Source organism: Sciurus carolinensis, chromosome 4 (genome assembly GCF_902686445.1).
Source record: "Sciurus carolinensis chromosome 4, mSciCar1.2, whole genome shotgun sequence".
NCBI classification, from domain to species: domain Eukaryota; kingdom Metazoa; phylum Chordata; class Mammalia; order Rodentia; family Sciuridae; genus Sciurus; species Sciurus carolinensis.
The window spans coordinates 78216246-78234681 of NC_062216.1; the positions used below are offsets into that span (position 1 = coordinate 78216246).

At 37.4% G+C, this 18436-nt stretch overlaps 1 protein-coding gene across 1 annotated transcript in view; it reads left to right on the forward strand.

Moving 5' to 3' along the window:
- The window catches only part of LOC124982795 (altered inheritance of mitochondria protein 3-like), a 94494-nt gene that overhangs the window by 24649 nt on the left and 51409 nt on the right, over positions 1-18436 (forward strand). The gene's annotated exons all lie outside the window — the stretch shown is intronic.

An 18436-nucleotide genomic window follows, 5' to 3' on the forward strand; every position in this document is an offset into this window, starting at 1 on the left:
GTAGGAAAGCATTGTCCACCCAAAGATGTCCATATCCTCATTCCTGGAACCTGTAAATATGTGAAATGACATGACAAAGGGGGAATTAATGTTACTCATCAGTGAACTTCCAACTAGAGATAATATTCTGGATTATCCAGGGCTGGGACTGATGTAATCACAGGCTCCTTAAATGTGACAGAGGGAGGAAAAAGTGTCATTGCCTGAGTGAAATGGAAATGATGTGATGAAAACCAGCCTCAGCTGAGCTTGAAGAAGGCGGGGAAGGAGTCAAGGAGTGGGGGTGAACCTCACACTGACTCTTCCTAGACTCTCTAGCAGGGAACACAGCCTGCTGACACATCACTCTCAGACAGTGGAGGACCATATTTGACTTCTGAACTGCAGAACTCAGGATAATAGATTTGCAATTTTAAACTATTAAATTGATGTCATTGCTTACATCAATAAAGATAAAAATAATCTAGTCTATAGGTTCATGTGATGCTTTCCTATGGTACCTGTGAAATTTTGGATTCTGACTAGGAAAAAACTACCAGAGAACTAAATTATTCTTGTACTAATCCAAGACAAATAAGCAAGTTATTATCTCATTGTAGGAAAAAAAAAAACCCAAATTCAAAACTCAATATCAATGAGTATTTTGAACCCTTTCCAAATAGGAAGCTGTTAATAAGATGTCCCTGCCCCATCTGTCACAATCGACTCCACCCAGCTCTTTCTCCTCAGCTAGGAATGCCATCCCCATATGATAGTTTTCTGCAGGTGTGCAGTCCTCTAGAGTGAAGAGTGAGCTTCTTCTGAAGTTTAAATTTGTTTAGAAATTTGTTGTACCAGGGTGATAGACACAGACAATAAAACATTTGCTTCATTTACTAAGAAAAGGAAAGACACAAATATAGAAATTGCAACCAAGAAAGATCCAATGCTGCTACCCTCTGATAAAACCAATGATTGGAAAAACAACATGATCGGAGAAATTTATTAATAACAAGCCAGCATGGAAGATGGTGTGTCAAACATCTTTCCCTCTACCTTGTGCTTGAGACTTTTATGTGTGCTTTTGTGAAGGAAAGGAAGCATGTCTCAGACGGGTGGATGCCAGAGTTGTTTATGAATCTTGCTGTTTATTTTGCCATGGTCAGTGTGGGTTCCAAACTTGTGAATCTAAAAGAAAACACAAATGACCAAAAAAGTTTTGTTGATCTTTTCCAGCAAGTCTTTACTTCCACCAATGTCTTCAAGTGTGTTCCCTGTGTATTCCTCTGGCACCTTCACAGTTTCATTACATTTGTGTACTTGATCCATTCTGAGTAGATTTTGCATTTGAAAAAAGATGGAGATCTAGTTCCACTCTTCTGCACGTGTGTCCAGTTTTTCCAGCACCAAGTATTGAAGAGGCGTCCCTTCTCCAATGTATGTTCTTGATCCTTTCAAGAAAGTTAAGTTGACTCAAGTGCCTGGTTTAATGTTGGGGTTTTCTATTGTGTTATACTGGTGTATTTGTGAATTTTTCATGTCAATATCATACTGTTTTGGATACTATTTCTCTGAAGTGTGATTTGATGTTTGATAATGTGATGCCTCCAGGTTTGCTCTTTATACTCAGGAATTTTGGATCCTCATGAGAGAGTCATCTCTTGTTCTGTATGATTTTTAGGATTGTGTTTTCATCCTCTGTCAAGAATGTTCTTGGTATTTTGTTTTGGGTGCATTTTTCCGTGGATGTTTGTGGGGTCGTATGAATATTTTAATAATATTAACTTTTCTAGTGTGTGAGTATGCATTCCAATTCTGAGTCATTCTCGTGTCCTTAGAATAAACACCACGTATTAGTACAAAATTTTTGATACGTTCTTGGATTTTTGTTTGATAGTATTTTGTTGAGAAATGTTGCGTATGTATTCATCCTAGGTATTGCTCTGCAATTTTTTTAAATTTATTTTTATTGTAAACAAATGGGTTATATGATGTTTCTGTTTGTACTTGAAGTAAAGCCATACCATTTGTGTAATCATACATTTACATAAGATAATGATGTTTGATTCGTTCTGTTATTTTTTCCTTCCCCCCACTCCTCCCACCCCTCTTTTCCCTCCTTCCTCCATTCCTGCCCCCCTCCCACCCCCATTATGTGTCATCATTCGCTTATCAGTGAGATCATTTGTCCTTTGTTTTTTTTTTTTTTTATTGTAAACAAATGGGATACATTTTGATTCTCAGTACATGGAGTAAAGGCATACCATTCGTGAATCATAAATTTACACGGGGCAATGTTGTTTGATTCATTCTACCATTTTTCCCCTTTCCCCCCCACCCCACCCACCCCTCTTTTCCCTCTATACAGTCCTTCCTTCCTCCATTCTTGCCTCCATTCAACCAATTGTTGAAGAGGCTATGTTATCTCCATTGCATATTTTTGGCACCTTTGTCTAGTATGAGAAAATTATTTATTTGGGTTTGTGTCCATTTCCTCTATTCTGTACCATTGATCAATCTGTCTATTTTAGTACCAATACCATGCCATTTTTGTTACTATTGCTTTGTGGTATAGTTGAATTTCTGGTATTGCGATACCCCCTGATTCATTCTTCGTGCTAAGGATTACTTTAGCTATTCTGGGTTTCTTATTCTTCTAGTTGAATTTCATGATTGCTTGCTCTATTTGTGTTAGGTATATCATTGGAATTTTAATTGAAATTGCATTGAATCTGTAGAGCACTTTTGGTATTATGGCCATTTGGCAATATTAATTCTGCCTATCCAAGAACATGTGAGATCTTTCCATCTTCTAAGGTCTTCCTCAATTTCTTTCTTCGATGTTTTTCATTGTAGAGATCTTTTATCTCTTTGGTTAGATTGATTCCCAAATTATTTTATCTTTTTGAGACTATTGCAAATGGAGTTGTTTTCCTCATCTCCCTTTCAGATGTTTCATCACTTGTGTATAAAAACGCTTTAGATTTATGCATGTTGATTTTATAGCCTGCTATTTTGATGAATTCATTGAGGAGGTGGAGAAGTTTTCTGGAGGAGTTTTTTGGATCCTCTACATATAGAATCATGTCATCAGCAAATAGGGATAGTTTGAGTTCCTCTTTTCCTATTCGTATCCCTTTAATTTGTTTAGTCTGTCTAATTGCTCTGGCTAGAGTTTCGAGGACAATATTGAATAGAAGTGGTGAAAGAGGACATCCCTGTCTTGTTCCCGTTTTTAAAGGGAATGGTTTCAGTTTGTTTTCATTAAGAATGATGTTATTCTTATGCTAAGCCATGGGCTTAGCATAAATAACCTTTACAATGTTCGGGTATGTTCCTACTATCCCTATTTTTTCTAGTGTTTTGAGCATGAAGGGGTGTTGTATTTTGTCAAATGCTTTTTCTGCATCAATTGAAATAACTATATGATTTTTATCCGTAGTCTATTTACATGATGGATTACGTTTATTGATTTACAGATGTTAAACCATCATTCCATTTTAGGGATGAACCCCACTTGATTGTGGTGCACGATTTTCTTAATATGTTTTTTGGATATGATTTACCAATATTTTGTTAAGGATCTTTGCATCTATATTCATCAAGGATATTGGCCTAAAATTTTCTTTCCTTGATGTGTCATTACCTGGTTTGGGTATGAGGGTGATATTAGTTTCATAGAATGAGTTTGGCAGGGTACCCTCCTTTTCTATTTCCTGGAATACATTGAGAAGTATTGGAATGAGTTCATCTTTGAAGGTCTTGTAGAACTCAGCTGAGAATCCATTTGGTCCTGGGCTTTTCTTGGAGGGTAGGTTTTTAATGGCTTCTTCTATTTCATTGTTTGATATTGTTCTGTTTAAATTGTGTATGTCCTCCTGGTTCAGTTTGGGAGGAGCATATGTCTCTAGAAATTTGTCAATGACTTCGGTAGTTCCTATTTCGTTGGAATACAGATTTTCAAAGTTGCTTCTCATTATGTTCTGTATCTCAGTGGTGTCTGTCGTGATATTTCCTTTTTCATCCCGAAGTATAGTAATTTGAGTTTTCTCTCTCCTGTTCTATGTTAGTGTGGCTAAGGATTTGTCTATTTTGTTTACTTTTTCAAAGAACCAACTTTTTCTTTTGTCAATTTTTTGAATTGTTTCTTTTGTTTCAATTTCATTGATTTCAGCTCTGATTTTAATAATTTCCTGTCGTCTACTACTTTTGCTGTTATTCTGTTCTTCTTCTTCAAGGGCTTTGAGCTGTAATGTTAGGTCATTTAGTTGTTGACTATTCATTCTTTTCTGGAATGTGCTCCATGCAATGAATTTTCCTCTTAGTACCGCTTTCATAGTATCCCAGAGATTTTGATATGTTGTATCATCATTCTCATGACCTCTAAGAATTTTTTAATCTCCTCCATGATGTTTTCTGTTATCCATGTTTCATTCAATAGCATATTATTTAGTCTCCAGGTGTTGGAGTAATTTCTCTTTTTTATTTTGTCAATGATTTCTACCCTCAGTCCATTGTGATCTGATAGAACAAAAGGCTGTATCTCTATTTTTTTTGCATTTCCTAAGGGCTGCTTTGTGGCATGACATATGATCTATTTTCAAGAAGGTTCCATGTGCTGCTGAGAAGAAAGAGAATCTGCTCGTTGATGGATGAAATATTCTATATATGTCTATTAAGTCTAGGTTATTTATTGTGTTATTGAGTTCTGTGGTTCCTCTGATTGGTTTTTGTTTGGAAGATCTATCTAGTGGTGACAGCAGTGCATTAAAGTCACCCAGAATTATTGTGTTGTGGTCTATGTGATTCCTGAAATTGAAAAGGATTTGTTTGATGTACAGGGATGCACCATTGTTTGGGGCAAAAATATTTACTATCGTTATGTCTTCCTGATTTATGGTTCCCTTAAGCAATATGCAATGTCCTTCTTTATCCCTTCTGACTAACTTTGGCTTGAAGTCCACTTTATCTGATATAAGGATGGAACCCCTGCTTTTTTACTGAGTCCATGTGCGTGGTAGTTTTTTTCCCATCCTTTCACCTTTAGTCTGTGGATGTCTTTTTCTATGAGATGAGTCTCTTGCAGGCATCATATTGTTGGGTCTTTCTTTTTAATCCATCTTGCCAGTCTATGTCTTTTGATTTATGAGTCTAGGCCATTAACGTTCAGGGTTATTATTGAGATATGATTCATATTCCCAATCATTTGACTTACTTTTGGTTTTTAAGTTGGCTTGGTTTCTCCTTTGAGTGGGTTTTCTCTAAGGTAGTTCCTCCCTTTGCTGACCTACATTGTTGTTTTCATTTCCTCCTCACGGAATATTTTGTTGAGAACATTCTGTAGTGCAGGCTTTCTATTTGTAAATTCTTTTAACTTTTGTTTATCATGGAAGGATTTTATTCATCTTCAAATCTGAAGGTTAGTTTTGCTGGATATAGGATTCTTGGTTGGCAACCATGTTCTTTCAGAGCTTGAAATATGTTGTTCCAGGCCCTTCTAGCTTTTAGTGTCTGGGTTGAGAAGTCTGCTACTATCTGTATTGTTTTCCCCCTATATGTAATCTGATGCTTTTCTCTTGTGGCTTTCAAAATCCTATCTATATTTTGAATGTTAGGCATTTTCAGTATAATGTACCTTGGTGTAGATCTGTTGTGATTCTGTGCATTTGGTGTTCTGTAAGCCTCTTGTATTTGATTTTCCATTTCATTCTTTAGGTTTGGGAAATTTTCTGATATTATTTCATTGAATAGGTTGTTCATTCCTTTGGTTTGTATCTCTGTGCCTTCCTCAATTCCAATAATTCTTAATTTTGGTCTTTTCATGATGTCCCTCAGTTCTTGGAGATTCTGTTCATGATTTCTTACCATCTTCTCTGTTTGGGCAACTTTATTTTCAAGATTAAATATTTTGTCTTCATTGTCTGAGGTTCTGTCTTCCAAGTGGTCTAGTCTTTTGGTGATGCTTTCCATTGAGTTTTTTATTTGGTTTATTGTTTCCTTCATTTCAAGGATTTCTGTTCGGTTTTTTTGAGAATCTCTATCTCTTTGTTGAAATGATCTTTTGCTTCCTGCAGTTGCTCTGTCAGCTTATTGGTATTATCATTCATTGCCTGCATTTGCTCTCTTATCTTATCCTTTGCTTCACAAATCATCTTATTCATGTATAATCTGAAGTCCTTTTCTGACATTTCTTCTTACATACTGTCATGGATTCTATTAATATAGAATCTAGATTTGTTTGGATCATTTTCTTCCCTTGTTTTTTCATGTTGTTCATGTATCTTCCCCTCTAGCAGTGCAGAACTGGGGTATTGCAGATTTACCCCTATAGGTTTATAGTGGCCCTATAGGTTTCCAACACCTTTTCTTTAAGGGGAGATCAATATTAGCAGTGCCCAATTCAGACACTATGCCATCCTAGACCAAATAGCCCCTATGAGGACAATAACAATATTGTCATATAAACAGAATGAGTTCAAATATTATCTTCAGTAAAACAAACAGATTTGTAATAAGGTCTGCAATTTCAAATGGAGGACATAGAGGATGTAGAGGGATGTAGAATGTAGCTGTTAATGGGATAATTAAAAGAAAGAAGATCTAGATAATAGAAAGTGTGAGAGTGCAACCAAAAGAAATTGGATGTTAGCATGCAAAAAGGGAGAAAGAGATTCTGAGGGAACAGGTAAACAAAAGGAAAAGAGAGCAAGAAAAGTAAAGAAATAAAAACTTATAATTTTTCAATAAGGACAAAAAAGAAAATCTACAGTATAACAGTCATATAGTAATCAAACCTCCCAGTCTTCAGTAGCCTGATTCATGAGAGGTACCTGACAATGAGCTTCAAGTCTCCAGCAGGCATCTCAGGATGGGATTTGCCCCACCTAAAGATCAGAGCTATGACTTCCAGGATTATTCAAGATGGCCGCTCTGACTTGGAAATGTGTTGGCAAATGGGGAGCTGCAGCTCAGGATGTGGCCATGGTCAGCTGGAGTTCCTGGAGGCGGGATGCGTTTGGTCAGGCAGGGTTCCTGGAAGTTGGGCGTGTTTGGTATGGTGTGGGATCCTGGAGGTTGGGTGCAATCAGTTGGTCTGAGGTTCCGGTGATAGGGCGCAGTCAGTTGGTCTGGGTGTTCCTGGCGGCAGGGAGCAGTCATTCGATGTGAGGGCCCCAGAGGCAGGGAGTGATCAGTTGGGCTGAGGGCTCCTGGAGACGGGGCTCAGTCAGTCTGGCCAGGGTCCTATGGGGCCTAGCTGTTGTCTCAAAATGGCAGCAGCCAAATGTAATCAAACCTGCAGGTACTGTAACAGTGAACTTCCAGGCAACAGCAGGCAGCTGGTGCTTCACTGGCGGATGGCAATCAGTTTGCTGACTGTTGTCGGATGATCTGGAGGTGAACCTCATGTGTTGGGTGATGGATAGGTGTAAGGCAGGCGATGGACAGGCGAGAAGCAGGCAAATGGCGGATGATAGGCGCCTGACAGTCAGCAACCTGCACTCAAAAAAGGCGTCAATATGCTGGCAGAGTTGTCGCGGGCGAGACCCAGGGCCCAGGGTTACGCCACATGCATACAAGATGGCGACTGGCAGAGAGCCAAAGGGCATGCTGAATGCACCTTGAGAAAAACAGGAAGCGTTTACCATTGGCTGTATGAAATTAGTTCAGCCGCTTAGGGCGTGGACAGATATATCTTACATGTATGCTTGAGCTTGTGATCGCTTGACCTTTAATAGGATGGGATGGACATATCTGATTACAATTGCTTATGCATGATACTACTTATATATTGAGGGTGTTATCCAAATAAAGCGGAAGCTGCTTCATGAACTTCTGAAGAGTACGTGTAGTTTGTCCTGCTGGTCAGCGGCAAGCGGCAAGAGTGCAGGTGATCACAGCAGACAAACGGGGTAAACAGCAGGGGATCCATAAGCATCAAAAACTGCCTCACCAAGAAACAGATATCCTCTGCTTGAAACCAGAGTTATGGAGTGACAAGGAACGCAGCCTCTCTCTAGTCCGCCATCTTGGATCTCCTCTGGAATTTTTGTTGTTGTCGTATGTTTATCTGGTTTTACTCTGAGAATCATGCTAGCCTCGTAGAACTAGTTTGGTAGTTTCCCTGTTTTCCCATTTTTTGAACTATTTTGAGAAAAATCAGAAGTAATTCTTCTTTAAATGTTTTGTAAAATTTGCAGTGAGTGTGTAATACCCTGCCCTTTCCATTGATAAGGAAATCTTAATTATTGATTTAATCTTCTTACTCATTGATGGTGCATTCAAATTCTCAATTCATTTTTCATTCATCATGGTAGGTTACATGTGTCCTGGAACTTGTCCATTTCTTCCAGGACTTCAGTTGTTTACTGTGTACTTGTTTATAGCACTGTCACATGACCCTTTTTATTTCTGTGGTATTAGTGGTAATATCTCCATTTTCATCTTGAAGTTTATTTGTTTGAGTTTTCTTTTAATTTTCTCATTTTAGTTGGTGTTATGTTTATTTTGTTCATGTTTTTAAAGAACCAACTTTTTATTTCATTGATCTTTTGTCTATGTTTAAGTTTCAATTTTATTCATTTCTCCCTGATCATTATTATTTTTTCCATCTTCTCATTTGGAGATTGCTTAGTTCTTGTCTAGCTTGTTGTGGGTCATTGTTAGGTAGTTTATTTGAATTTTTATAATTTTTGGTAAAGGGATTTTGTGCTATAAACTTCCATATCTATACCGCTCATGCTATATTCCACAAGATTTGAGATTTTGTGTTGTCTTGTTTATTTGGCTCCAGCACTCTGTTGATTTCCCTTTTTATGTTTTCAGAGAACCACTAGACATTTAATACCCATGGTGATCAATTTCCATGTGTTGTATACTTGCCATTGTTCATTTAGTTGCTGATTTCTAGTTTCATTCTAGTATAATTACAGTGGATAAATGATGTGATTTTAATTTTTAAGTATTTGTAAATACTTTTTTGGTGTCCTAACTGATGTTCTACCATTGGAAATGTTCTATGTGCTGAGAAGAATGTGTATTCTTCAGGTGTTGAGTGAAACATGTTCCCTAGATACCTCTTATATTCAGGTGAACTGTAGTGTAGATCAACTGTTCTGTTTAAATGTTATTTTTCTGTGTGAATGGTCTGTTCAATGTTGAAAGTGAGGTGTTGAAGACTATTATTTTAGTCACATTTGTTTATCCCTTTAGATCTAAAAGTATTTGTTTTATACTGCTATAGCATGTATTTGAATTTCCTTTGAAGAACTGTATTAAAGGGTCAGTCATCAACTTAGTGCAATTGTGTCATGGCACAACCATTTAGAGGTAAATCTTACAGAGACCTTTGGGTCATTGTGCATGTTTCCTTGAAAAGAATATTGTGACCTGAGCACTGTCCTCTTTCTCTTTCACTACTGGCCATAAGGTAAACAGGCTTCCTCTCCCAAGTTCTTCTGACGTGATGTACTGACACCCCTTAGGCCAAGATGCAATGTGTGCCAATTGACCATAGTTTGTAACCTTCAAAAATGTGTGAAACAAAATAAACCTTTCTTTGTTTTAAGTTAATTATTTCAGGAATTTGTTACAGTAATTGCAATCAGACTATTGAGAGATTCTTTTTTCTCTTTCTCTTGTTAGTCTGCCTTGGCAGATTTATTCCAACCTTTTTTTTTAAACGATGGAATTTCAAAGATTTGTGAAGCATTCAGCTGTTATATTATTATATAGTGTTCAATGACTACTCCCTTTTATCTTCCAACTAAAAAATGAATAATGAAAAATTGTTAATTTGATGGTATCCAATAAATCTCATAGACTTTCTTCATTATTATTTATTCTTTCTTGTTTAACTGTCTCTGAATTATTCAAAATAACTGTCCTCAAGTTCATAAATTCTTTCTTCTGTTAATTCTAGGTTTTGTTTGAGATTTCAATTGCATTTTTCTTTCTAATATTGAATTGTTCTGCTCTTTTTCTTACCTGATTCTATCATATGTTTTCAATGTATTGTTGACTATCTCATTCACATTATGAATTGTCCTTCTTATTTCATGGAATGTCTGTCTGGATTCTTTTACATTCACACTGAGCTTCCTTAGGATCATTTTTTAAAATGTATTTTTGTACATTTCATATACTCCCTCTTGTTAGTGTCTATATCTGAAGAATCACTATGATCTTTGCAGGTAACATGCTTTTTTGTTTATTTATGCTGCTTATGTCTCAGTAGCTCCAAAACTGGATTCATAGCCTATGAAGACCCTTGACCAGGCACAATTGGGCACACATCTCAGCTCAGGAGGCTGATGCAGGAGGACTGCTGCTTCAAAGTCAGTGTCAGCAAAAGCAAGGCTTGCTAAGCAACTCAGTGAGACCCTGCCTCTACATAAAAACGAAACAGGGCTGAGGATGTGGCTCAGTGGTCAAGTGTCCCTGAGCTCAATCCCAAGTACCACAAACAAACAAAGCCTATGAAGGCTGTTGAATCCCCTGCACTTGGGATACCTAATTTGTGATGAAGATAAGGACCACTGCACTTTTCTAATTATCTTTTTTTCTGACAGTGTAGAGCCCCCTACAATCAGGGAGACAGGATCAATGTTGAAGCATGCCTTGTTCTTTTTTCTATGCTGCAATTGCTAGTCTCTATGCTTTACAGGGTCCCTGCCACTCCCTTGCTGAATTCCATTTTTCTCCCTCAGTCAATCTCCTTGACAAATAGTTATTCATTTGTTTCCTTAGTTCTTCCCCGTGGAGGAGGTGAGTACTAGGCACAACTATTTCAGCATATAAGATTTTCTCCTGGGAGACATTTCATAATTATTAAGGTAAACATCAGGGGAAATTACTCATCTTAATAAAAATGGAAATTCTCAGTTTGTTGATAATTGCCAATTCAAACTCCATTCCTGATAACCGGTGGTGAAAATACATGTGTCCCTCTTTCCAGAAAGGACCACTTTGGTGTAGGCAATGAGGCTGTTGCTCTTGTTCTCCAGTGTGAGAACATTTCTGAGGTCCCAGGAATTATAAAGCAGAGAAGACACAGCTAACCTTCACTACAGACTATGTAGTAGGGACACCACAAATACTGATGCAGAAGAAAATTTTTCAAGGCAAGTATATTCTTCCGAGAAAATAATTCTCTAGAGCAAGAATTAAAAACACATAATCAACAACATATCAATAGTTCTTTCAGCCAGATGTACAATTCCTGCATTCCTCCAACTTGGTACAATGCCCAGACAAACTTAGAGCAGGGATAAAATAAACTATATTATTATCTGCAGATAGATCAGATTATTCAGAAATTTTCTTTTGTAGGTAACATTTAAGATTCATTTTTATCACAATCTTAGACACCCCTCTAATTATTGAAATGTGTTTGTGGGGAAGAAATTATTGAAATCTTGTGATCTCTTGTGTAATTTGCAAGTAGAAAAATAAAAACAGATGGAAGCTTGAGACACTGCATGGCACAGGTAACATGATTGCTTATTGCTTGTCATTGGGGTTTAAAAATCCCTTTTTCTTCTGTTCACTTTATGGAGAGACTAGGAAGGTGTATCCTCTAAAGAAGGACACCAAATCATTTAGTTTGTTTTACAGAAAATTCAGATTTTCCAAATGCAATATGCAAACATTTTTTGGATCATAGTTTTAACATATAAAATTCTAAGCTTTTATTATGTAAATATTTCGACATTGACACAGGTGCACTAAGTATGTCAGAAATTATAACCTGGCTTATATGTATGTATATATGTATATAAAACTTCATATATATGGAATACATTTTTCAAATGCTTTAGTTATTAACATTACTTTTCTCAAATAAACAGATGTCTAACATATAAGAATTATTTCAAAGTTACTGTAAGGGGAATATTATTTAAGTTGTATATGTGTTCCACATCTGAGTCTATGGGACAAAATGGATTAAAGGGGCTGAATTTTTTCTACAAATGTGCAAAATATTATATTTGATATAATCAGGAAAATATGAGTATAAGTTGGATTTAGCTAAATAGAAGATAAAATTAGGAAAAACTGAAGATCCATCCATATTCATTGTGTATCTTATAAAGTTGAGGTTTTGGTTCTGTTTGCAAAAGAGGACAAAGGATTTTCTTGACCTATGGAGAAGTTTGTTTTGCTAATTCACTGGATGATCAACAGATAGACTCAAGTTCCTCATGGGAGAATATATTTGTTGAGACTATTACAGTAGCAAACAGTGTATGTTTACTTAATATTGTTTCTAGGTTTCCAAAAATATTTGAGGAAGCTCATTTATCTTAGGAAAATTTTCCAACTGATTCTGAAGCATGGTCATATTATATTTAATGCAGGCAGTAAAAAAAAAAAAAAGCCAAAAAAAACAAAAAACAAAAAGAGTGAGCAGATTCTTCAAATTTATGAGTGTACAAAGCAGAAGTCTTCCTAGCAAAGTAACTTGAAAAAAAATGAGACTTTAAAAATTTCTTTTGAATAAAGATGTTCTTTCTCTGCCTCTATCTCTATGTCTTTCTCTCTCTTTCTCGCTCTTTCTCCCTCTCTCTTCCTGCACCTTAACTCTTCCTCTATCCCTCTGTATCTTTCACCCAACTTCATCTCTATCTCTATATTTCTTTCTATTAAATGTCCTGACTTACAAGTATAAGGCACTGGTGAATTCAATCCATAAAATTAAGCTTCTGTTCTTTACTTTCAATGTTTGCACAATGCAAACAAAGGTTGTTGTAAGGTATAGAGTGTCATGAATATGAAACATGGTAGGAACCATGGAATGATCTTTAACTATGTAGCCAGGCAAGGAAGGATATGTATTGTATGATAAATATGGAAGAACAGATCTTTGAATGCCTCTCTGATAACATTGGTAGTTACATGAACAACTGCATATTTTATTATTTAAAAATGTACATTTGTAGTTAACATAGTAGAAATTGGGATGTGTGGCATATTGCATATTTGGAGGAATGGCACAGCAGGACATCTCCTTCAGTGATAATATTTTACCAAGGACCTGATGTCCTCTCTTCAAAGGGTGAAATCTGATTCCTTTTCTTGAAACCTGATGATGTTTTTGCAACCACCTTAACCAACAGAGCAGCAGGAAGAGATGACTTGATTCTAGGGCACAGAAGTGCCCTGTGATTCAAACTTATTTTCTTGGAATCCTGGCCACATGCTGTGAGGAAACCATGCTAAGAGGTGAAGATCTAAATTTTTAAAAATAATTGGATTGGGGTTTGTATTGTGGCTCAGTGGTAGAGCACTTGTCTCAGTGGTGAAGCACTGGGTTTAATTCTCAGCACTGTGTATAAATAAATAAAATAAAGGTCCATTAACAACTAAAAGATATTTTTTAAATAATTGGATTTTTTATTTTCCCCAAACTACTTTGAATAACAAGCTTTCTTCAGTAATTGAACTTTGTATTTATTTATTTACCTGCTACTTATTTACCTGCATTTTGTATATCTTTATAAAACTATGAAGGAGAATTGCCTTGCTTCATATCTCATGTGGAAGAAGTAGTGACAATATTTCTCTATGATCTCAGAGGAAGAGTAACTGAAAGTTCAGAACACTGCTTGACACCAATAAAACAGTGGTGGTCTGAGCGTACAGGAACTTCCCTGTGGGGATGAGAAGCAGTGTCCCCTCTCCAGCCTGCAGACCCTGAGGACATGACTTCCCCAACAAGGGCAGGAAAAAGGAGGTCACTTTGGGAGAAGACTGTAAGCAAGGCAAGTGATACAGAATACATGCTTTGACAGTGTTTTAGTCAGTTATTTTGCTGCTGTGACTAAATGATCTGACGAGCACAATTATAGAGGAAGAAAGGTTTATTTGAGGGTTCAAGATTTCAGAGGCCTTATTGCATAGAAGGCCAGTTCCATTCCTTGGGACTCCAGGTGAAGCTGAACATCATGTGGACGAGTATGGTGGAAGGAAGCAGCTCACATTATCAGGAAGCAGAGAGAGAGACTCTACTCTCCAGATACAAAATATATACCCCAAATCCCGCTCCAATTACCATCTCCTCCAGACACACCCTAACATTCCCTTTACCACTCAGTTAATCCCTACCAGTATTAAATCACTGTTTGAGTTAAGATGCTTACAAATCAATCATTAGTCCTCTGAATCGTCTTGTGTTGCCTCACATGTGAGCTTTTGGGGGACACCTCATATCCAAACCACAACGGATAGAAAACTCTTTTTATTTCTTTTTTTTTTTTTTTTTTTTTTTGGTACAGAGGATTGAATCCATAGTTTCTTAACCATTGAGCCACACCCCAGGTCTTTTTTTATTTTTTGTTTGAAATTGCTTAAAGCCTCACTAATATGTCTCAATCTTCTGAGCAGCTGGGACTATAGTCATGCACCACAGCATTGTCTGATAAGAAAACTCTTGTCCTATCTCCCTGTTTATTTTCTAAAATTTAGTCATTGTCATTAGAAGAATCTTAGAATAACCCAGATAAAGAGCATCCAGAAATTAAGCTAATATTAATACATCTCCATAGAAGACTTCATTTCAGATGCATAATCAATACATGCATGATGTTCATCACCAGGATTTTTGTATTATAAAGTAAAAGGAGAAACTATATTATCCTTGCATGAAGAACAGTGACAGAATACTAGAAGTCCATGGAAATGGCCATATCAATGATAACATCAATTATTTAGGAGGAGAACTTTTCTCACTCACTTATTAAGGCTCAAGAAGCATTTCACCTTGACCATCTCCTCAGGTGAGTGCCTCATTCCCTCTCAACTTCAAAGCAAACATACTGCAGGGAGCAATGGGGCACAGCCACAGGAAGGCAGGTCCTGGTCTGTCTGCCTCCTAGACACTGAAGGCCTTTACATCCACCTTGGCCTGTGTCCTGTCATCTCATGTGCAATAGTGATAATGATACTAATTATACTACAATGCAAGATGTTTCTGAAGAGAAATGGCATGTGGCAAGTACTTAACAAATGTTACCTGTTATGTGGATAGTGGGCTTTGTTGGCACAATACTGATAAGCCACGAGGGAGACCACGTGTGATTGACTCTAGCAGGGACTTGAGGTAAGATTATGCAAGTTGTAATATTTGGAATCAAATTAGAAAGCAGATGGAAGTAGATTTGTCAGCTGACACTGAATGAGGGAGTGAAAAGATAATAACTTTTGGTTTTGAACAATGAGATCAACAACCCTCATTAACTGAGAACAGATTGGGAGTGTTGAGGGTTGATTTTCCCAACCCCAGTTCCCATGTTGAAACCTAAACCCTAGCACCTCAGATAGAGACTGTATTTGGAGACTGAACCTTGCAGAAGAGATTGACATGGGTCAATTCAATATGATAAAATATGACAGGATATTCTGCTTTCTCCAAAAGTCTAGTTTCACAAATATAAGAAAGAAGAGAATTGGCTCTTTGGTAAATGGGAAAAAACAGATTTTTGTTCAACTGTTCAATAGGAGTCAACTGTACAGTGCAATTCAATCCTGATACTGAGAGGTATGGGAATATAAAAATGCTATTAGACAGTGTTCTGTGCTATCAAGATATTAAATTTTTTCATAGGGTAGATGAACACTTTTTTGTTATTTAACTAAAATCATCACAGAAAATACAGGACAGTCATTCTCAAATGTTTTGGTCTCTGGATTCCTTTACAATCTTGAAAGTTACTGAGGATTCCCAAAACTGTATTTATGTGATTGTGTTCTCTCAAATTGCACTGTACTAGAAATTAAAACTAAGAAACCTAATAACAAAAGGAGATCAAATTTTAGTGAGGCTGAGAGAATGGCACACAATCAAATCTGCCTGGGGCTGTGTCCTTATAGGAGGATATTTGGACATCAAAGAGACAGCAGGGATGCTTGGGCACAGAGAAAGGCCCACGTGAGGACACAACACAAAGGTGACCCTCTGTGAAATTAGAAAAGGCCTCTAAAGACACCTAACCTGTCACCTTAATTGTGTACCTGTAGCCTCCAAATCTGTAAGGAAATAACTTTCTGTTGCTAAATCACCCAGTCTGTGCATGATTTTAGCAGACAACCTAACATGAAGGAGAACAGGAATTCAGATGTGGAAATCTTGAATTTTATTGCTAGCATGTTAAGTGTTCAGTACCTATTTCAGACAACAGTATTGATTGAGGGCATCCACTCACTGAATCTCCCCAAGAGCCTGCTGCAGGCTTGTTCAGTGCTTCAACCCCTCCCTTCCTGAGTGTCCTCCCTGTCAGCTCTTCCATAACTTCAGTTTGGATGTGTCTAGTGAGGTCTAAGGTGGTATTTTTCTTTCATGACATTAGTCCCATTCATACATTGTTGACACCAGAGAAGGTCAGAGAAAGGGCCTTAGCCAAATAACATTTGGAAGAATCACCTGCCCTGTGCCAGGACCTGCCAGGCCGAGGACAAGGTCTGGTGAGCACCAGGACCTGCATTTCTATAGCTGCACAAACAGAGTGAGAATATCTGCCTGGTTCTTCCCTCTGCTCCTTCTCTCTCGCCTTCCTTTCCCACCTGAAGGTCAACTATCAGCCACTTAGTGAGGACCACTCACCACTTAATTCCCTTCTTATGTAGTGTCTGTGGAAATCAAAACCAATCATGACAATACAGGGTCATGCCATATGGAAGCAACTTTACTGTGTCTCCCAATAAGTTCACATCCATGGAGAACTACTGCACTTTACACATCATCAGTGAAGAATTGCCCACTACTGATATATACTTTCTTCAGAATACATCCATGATTATGGCAGTGGGGGGAGATGGGGCAGTAGCCTGGTCCTCTTCCAAGGGTCACATTATCTGGAGCCAACCCCAGTGTTCAGGAGGCCTTGCTCAATATTCTCTGCATCTCTACACAAAGGACCAGAACAGACACTTGCTTACACAGTAGAGGTCCCAGTCATTCACACAAGAAAAGGGGCCTGTCTCTCGGATTTCTACATGGCCTTTCCTGCCTTACCTCCAAACTTTCCCAATTTGTTTCCAGTGCTGTAAAACTTGCACAGTTCCTCAAGGATTAAAGAACTGAAATGATGAGAAGCAGATCTGATTTTACAGGTCAATGTAGATCTTCAGTAGGAAGAATGAGCAGATAACTGGTGGATATGATAGAATAAAATGCAGGTGAATAGTGGACAGACAATGCAGGGACCCAAAGGAGACCTGATTGAAGAACAATCCCTTGTTACCAAATTTTGAAAAAAGAAAAAATGAAATGACTTTTGTGAAAAAATAGAATGGAAACTGACTTAGAAGATTAGATAAAAGTATTCTTCAACAATGAAATGGGAAAAAAACAACATAAGATGATAAATAAACACAGGGAGGATTGGATCAGAACACAACATTCCAAAAAGTCAGATTTGAAAGGAGAGAAGGAAGGATTGCTTTTCAAAAACTGCAGAGAAAGTTCTCTGGTGAAAATGAAATTGTGAAAATAGCATAGAATAGGACCATGAATCAGAAGACGATTGCAATACAATGGAGACTTTGGAGGTGCTATCAGACCCCCTCATATAACTGTATGGATATTATCAATAACAGTGGCAGTGTCTAACAATTATTTCCTGGAATATAAAATGCCCCAAACAACAGGGACCATCTGGAAAAGGGTAGAGCTGGAAATGCGTCTGATAGACACGGAACAGCATTGTTTATTCTAGGAATGTATATTCATATTTCTCTGCTGTGGAAATTCCATGGGGTTTCTGTGGTCACTTTTGCTTTGATAATATTCAAGGATATTAATATAAAATATTTAGGCCTCATGCTTCTATAATAAGAAGACCTCCCTAATTGGAACATGATCCTTTGAATTATGGGCAATCAGAGCAGACTTAGGGTCAAATGAGAGTTACCATGTGTTGCTGTAGTATCCTAACCCATTACATATCTGAGCAGGAATGACCACTAAATTATCAAAACTTTAGTTAAATACTACACACATGTGAGAATATACATCACTGAAGTACCTCATTCTAGTGCATAATTGTGGCAAATGGACTTTTACTGGGATAATCAATAACGTTTCCTAGAAAAAATGAGGCTCAAATGCATCTTATAGAACATTCTACACAAGGACAGGAGCCTAGAGGAGGCTGAAATATCCAAAATTCATAGTTCCTCTAGGGACTGTGCATTCACATTGCTGGGTTGTGAAAACCCCCTGTGGTTCCTGTGACCACTTTTGCTTTAATAACATCCAGGGATATCAATAAGAACATAATGTTTTAGGGCATGCGTAATGTATCAACAGCACCCAGGCATCCTCATTAGAACAGACCCAGTGAATCCTGAACAACCTTTCTGGTTCTGAGCAGGCCGAGGGTCAATGTTCACTATGTGTCCTTGTGGTGTTCCCAATCCATTACAGGGTTCAACAGAAATGAACCCTAAATCATCAAAACTT